Source organism: Miscanthus floridulus, chromosome 2, assembly GCF_019320115.1.
Source record: "Miscanthus floridulus cultivar M001 chromosome 2, ASM1932011v1, whole genome shotgun sequence".
Lineage (NCBI taxonomy): Eukaryota > Viridiplantae > Streptophyta > Magnoliopsida > Poales > Poaceae > Miscanthus > Miscanthus floridulus.
In genome coordinates this window covers 88,201,377-88,207,376 of record NC_089581.1, presented here as the reverse complement: position 1 = coordinate 88,207,376, position 6,000 = coordinate 88,201,377, and positions in this window count along the sequence as shown.

Genomic DNA, 6,000 nt, shown 5'->3' with positions numbered 1-6,000 from the left:
ACCATAGGCTCAAAAATTGTTTTGGATGCACCCGATGGAACGCCTAGGTGACGTGGGTCATGTGGAACCTTGTTTTGAGCTGTTTAGAGATAGTGTTAGTGTCGGTGCAAGTTAGGTGCACGGTTTGCGCAAAACGTACCATAGGCTCAGCATTCGTTTTGGACGTACCCGATGGTACTCCTAGGCGACGAGGCTGAAATGGAAGCTCGTTTTGGTCCGTTTCGAGATAGTATTAGTGTCGGTGCAGGATAAGTGCACGATTTGCGCCACATGTACCATTGGCTCAGAAATCATTTTGGATGCACCTGATGGTACTCCTAAGTGACGAGGCTCAAGTGGAATATCTCATTTTGGTTCGTTTGGACATAGTGCTAATCTTGACACAAGATAGGTGCGCAGTTTGCACCGAACTTACCATATACTCAGAAATCATTTTGGATGCGCCCAATGGAACTCCTAGGTGACGTGGGTCTTATGGAATCTCGTTTCGGTCTGTTGGGAGACAATGTTGGTGTTGGTGCAAGTAGGTGCACGGTTTGCGCCAAACGTACCATAGGCTCAGAAATCATTTTGGACACACCCGATGGTACTCCTAGGTGACGAGGCTCAAGTGGAATATCTCATTTTGGTTCGTTTGGACATAGTGCTAATCTTGACACAAGATAGGTGCACAGTTTGCACCAAACGTACCATAGGCTCAGAAATCATTTTGGATGCGCCCGATGGAACTCCTAGGTGACGTGGGTCTTGTGGAATCTCATTTCGGACATAGGTTCAGAAATCATTTTGGACATAATAATGGTACTCCTACGTGATGAGGCTCAAGTGGATGCTTGTTTCGTTCTGTTTGGAGATAGTGCTAAGCTTGTCCCAAGATAGGTGCATGGTTTGCGGCGAACGTACCATAGGCTCAAAAATCGTTTTGGATGCACCTGATGGAACGCCTAGGTGACGTGGGTCATGTGGAACCTTGTTTCGATCTGTTTAGAGATAGTGTTAGTGTCGGTGCAAGTTAGGTGCACGGTTTGCGCAAAACGTACCATAGGCTCAGCATTCGTTTTGGACATACCCGATGGAACTCCTAGGCGACGAGGCTGAAATGGAAGCTCGTTTTGGTCCATTTGGAGATAGTGTTAGTGTCGGTGCAAGATAAGTGCACGGTTTGCGCCACATGTACCATTGGCTCAGAAATCATTTTGGACGCACCCGATGGTACTCCTAAGTGACGAGGCTCAAGTGGAATATCTCGTTTTGGTTCATTTGGACAATGTGCTAATCTTGACACAAGATAGGTGTGCAGTTTGCACCGAACGTACCATAGGCTCAGAAATCATTTTGGATGCGCCCGATGGAACTCCTAGGTGATGTGGGTCTTGTGGAATCTCGTTTCGGACATAGGTTCAGAAATCGTTTTGGACATAATAATGGTACTCCTACGTGATGAGGCTCAAGTGGATGCTTGTTTCGTTCTGTTTGGAGATAGTGCTAAGCTTGACATAAGATAGGTGCACGGTTTGCGCCAAACGTACCATAGGCTCAGAAATCGATTTAGACATAATGATGGTACTCCTACGTGACGAGGCTCAAGTGGATGCTTGTTTCCTTCTGTTTGGAGATAGTGCTAAGTTTGACGCAAGATAGGTGCACGGTTTGCACCGAACATACCATAGGCTCATAAATCATTTTGGATGCACCTGATGGAATGCCTAGGTGACGGGGGTCATGTGGAACCTTGTTTTGATCTGTTTGGAGATTGTGTTAGTGTTGGTGCAAGTTAGGTTCTCGGTTTGCGCAAAACGTACCATAGGCTCAGCATTCGTTTTGGACGTACCCAATGGTACTCCTAGGCGACGATGCTGAAATGGAAGCTCGTTTTGGTCCATTTGGAGATAGTGTTAGTGTCGGTGCAAGATAAGTGCACGGTTTGCGCCACATGTACCATTGGCTTAGAAATCATTTTGGACGCACCCGATGGTACTCCTAAGTGACGAGGCTCAAGTGGAATATCTTGTTTTGGTTCGTTTGGACATAGTGCTAATCTTGATACAAGATAGGTGCGCAGTTTGCACCGAACATACCATAGGCTCAGAAATCATTTTGGATGCGCCCGATGGAACTCCTAGGTGATGTGGGTCTTATGGAATCTCATTTTGGTCTATTGGGAGACAATGTTGGTGTTGGTGCAAGTAGGTGCACGGTTTGCGCCAAACGTACCACAGGCTCAGAAATCGTTTTGGACATAATGATGGTACTCCTACGTGACGAGGCTCAAGTGGATGCTTGTTTTGTTTTGTTTGGAGATAGTGCTAAGCTTGATGCAAGATATGTGTACGGGTTGTGCCGAACGTACCATAGGCTCAGAAATCATTTTGGATGCACCCGATGGAACGCCTAGGTGATGTGGGTCATGTGGAACCTCGTTTCGATCCGTTTGGTGATAGTGTTAGTGTGGGTGCAAGTTAGGTGCACGGTTTGCGCAAAACATACCATAGGCTCAGCATAAGTTTTGGACATACCCTATGGTACTCCTAGGTGACGAGGCTGAAATGGAAGCTCGTTTTGGTCCGTTTGGAGATAGTGTTAGTGTCGGTGCAAGATAATTGCACGATTTGCGCCACATGTACCATTGGCTCAGAAATCATTTTGGACACACCCAATGGTACTCCTAGGTGACGAGGCTCAAGTGGAATATCTCATTTTTGTTCGTTTGGACATAGTGCTAATCTTGACACAAGATAGGTGCGCAGTTTGCACCGAACGTACCATAGGCTCAGAAATCATTTAGGATGCGCCCGATGGAACTCCTAGGTGACGTGGGTCTTGTGGAATCTTGTTTCGGACATAGGTTCAGAAATCGTTTTGGACATAATAATGGTACTCCTACGTGATGAGGCTCAAGTGGATGCTTGTTTCGTTCTGTTTGGAGATAGTGCTAAGCTTGACCCAAGATAGGTGCATGGTTTGCGGCGAACGTACCATAGGCTCAAAAATCGTTTTGGATGCACCCGATGGAACGCCTAGGTGACGTGGGTCATGTGGAACCTTGTTTTGAGCTGTTTAGAGATAGTGTTAGTGTCGGTGCAAGTTAGGTGCACGGTTTGCGCAAAACGTACCATAGGCTCAGCATTCGTTTTGGACGTACCCGATGGTACTCCTAGGCGACGAGGCTGAAATGGAAGCTCGTTTTGGTCCGTTTGGAGATAGTATTAGTGTCGGTGCAGGATAAGTGCACGATTTGCGCCACATGTACCATTGGCTCAGAAATCATTTTGGATGCACCTGATGGTACTCCTAAGTGACGAGGCTCAAGTGGAATATCTCATTTTGGTTCGTTTGGACATAGTGCTAATCTTGACACAAGATAGGTGTGCAGTTTGCACCGAACTTACCATATACTCAGAAATCATTTTGGATGCGCCCAATGGAACTCCTAGGTGACGTGGGTCTTATGGAATCTCGTTTCGGTCTGTTGGGAGACAATGTTGGTGTTGGTGCAAGTAGGTGCACGGTTTGCGCCAAACGTACCATAGGCTCAGAAATCATTTTGGACACACCCGATGGTACTCCTAGGTGACGAGGCTCAAGTGGAATATCTCATTTTGGTTCGTTTGGACATAGTGCTAATCTTGACACAAGATAGGTGCACAGTTTGCACCAAACGTACCATAGGCTCAGAAATCATTTTGGATGCGCCCAATGGAACTCCTAGGTGACGTGGGTCTTGTGGAATCTCATTTCGGACATAGGTTCAGAAATCATTTTGGACATAATAATGGTACTCCTACGTGAAGAGGCTCAAGTGGATGCTTGTTTCGTTCTGTTTGGAGATAGTGCTAAGCTTGTCCCAAGATAGGTGCATGGTTTGCGGCGAACGTACCATAGGCTCAAAAATCGTTTTGGATGCACCCAATGGAACGCCTAGGTGACGTGGGTCATGTGGAACCTTGTTTCGATCTGTTTAGAGATAGTGTTAGTGTCGGTGCAAGTTAGGTGCACGGTTTGCGCAAAACGTACCATAGGCTCAGCATTCGTTTTGGACATACCCGATGGAACTCCTAGGCGACGAGGCTGAAATGGAAGCTCGTTTTGGTCCATTTGGAGATAGTGTTAGTGTCGGTGCAAGATAAGTGCACGGTTTGCGCCACATGTACCATTGGCTCATAAATCATTTTGGACGCACCCGATGGTACTCCTAAGTGACGAGGCTCAAGTGGAATATCTCGTTTTGGTTCGTTTGGACATAGTGCTAATCTTGACACAAGATAGGTGCGCAGTTTGCACCGAACGTACCATAGGCTCAGAAATCATTTTGGATGCGCCCGATGGAACTCCTAGGTGATGTGGGTCTTGTGGAATCTCGTTTCGGACATAGGTTCAGAAATCGTTTTGGACATAATAATGGTACTCCTACGTGATGAGGCTCAAGTGGATGCTTGTTTCGTTCTGTTTGGAGATAGTGCTAAGCTTGACATAAGATAGGTGCACGGTTTGCGCCAAACGTACCATAGGCTCAGAAATCGATTTAGACATAATGATGGTACTCCTACGTGACGAGGCTCAAGTGGATGCTTGTTTCCTTCTGTTTGGAGATAGTGCTAAGTTTGACGCAAGATAGGTGCACGGTTTGCACCGAACATACCATAGGCTCATAAATCATTTTGGATGCACCCGATGGAATGCCTAGGTGACGGGGGTCATGTGGAACCTTGTTTTGATCTGTTTGGAGATTGTGTTAGTGTTGGTGCAAGTTAGGTTCTCGGTTTGCGCAAAACGTACCATAGGCTCAGCATTCGTTTTGGACGTACCCAATGGTACTCCTAGGCGACGATGCTGAAATGGAAGCTCGTTTTGGTCCATTTGGAGATAGTGTTAGTGTCGGTGCAAGATAAGTGCACGGTTTGCGCCACATGTACCATTGGCTCAGAAATCATTTTGGACGCACCCGATGGTACTCCTAAGTGACGAGGCTCAAGTGGAATATCTTGTTTTGGTTCGTTTGGACATAGTGCTAATCTTGATACAAGATAGGTGCGCAGTTTGCACCGAACATACCATAGGCTCAGAAATCATTTTGGATGCGCCCGATGGAACTCCTAGGTGATGTGGGTCTTATGGAATCTCATTTCGGTCTATTGGGAGACAATGTTGGTGTTGGTGCAAGTAGGTGCACGGTTTGCGCCAAACGTACCACAGGCTCAGAAATCATTTTGGACATAATGATGGTACTCCTACGTGACGAGGCTCAAGTGGATGCTTGTTTTGTTTTGTTTGGAGATAGTGCTAAGCTTGATGCAAGATATGTGTACGGGTTGTGCCGAACGTACCATAGGCTCAGAAATCATTTTGGATGCACCCGATGGAACGCCTAGGTGATGTGGGTCATGTGGAACCTCGTTTCGATCCGTTTGGTGATAGTGTTAGTGTGGGTGCAAGTTAGGTGCACGGTTTGCGCAAAACATACCATAGGCTCAGCATAAGTTTTGGACATACCCTATGGTACTCCTAGGTGACGAGGCTGAAATGGAAGCTCGTTTTGGTCCGTTTGGAGATAGTGTTAGTGTCGGTGCAAGATAATTGCACGATTTGCGCCACATGTACCATTGGCTCAGAAATCATTTTGGACACACCCAATGGTACTCCTAGGTGACGAGGCTCAAGTGGAATATCTCATTTTTGTTCGTTTGGACATAGTGCTAATCTTGACACAAGATAGATGCGCAGTTTGCACCGAACGTACCATAGGCTCAGAAATCATTTAGGATGCGCCCGATGGAACTCCTAGGTGACGTGGGTCTTGTGGAATCTTGTTTCGGACATAGGTTCAGAAATCGTTTTGGACATAATAATGGTACTCCTACGTGATGAGGCTCAAGTGGATGCTTGTTTCGTTCTGTTTGGAGATAGTGCTAAGCTTGACCCAAGATAGGTGCATGGTTTGCGGCGAACGTACCATAGGCTCAAAAATCATTTTGGATGCACCCGATGGAACGCCTAGGTGAC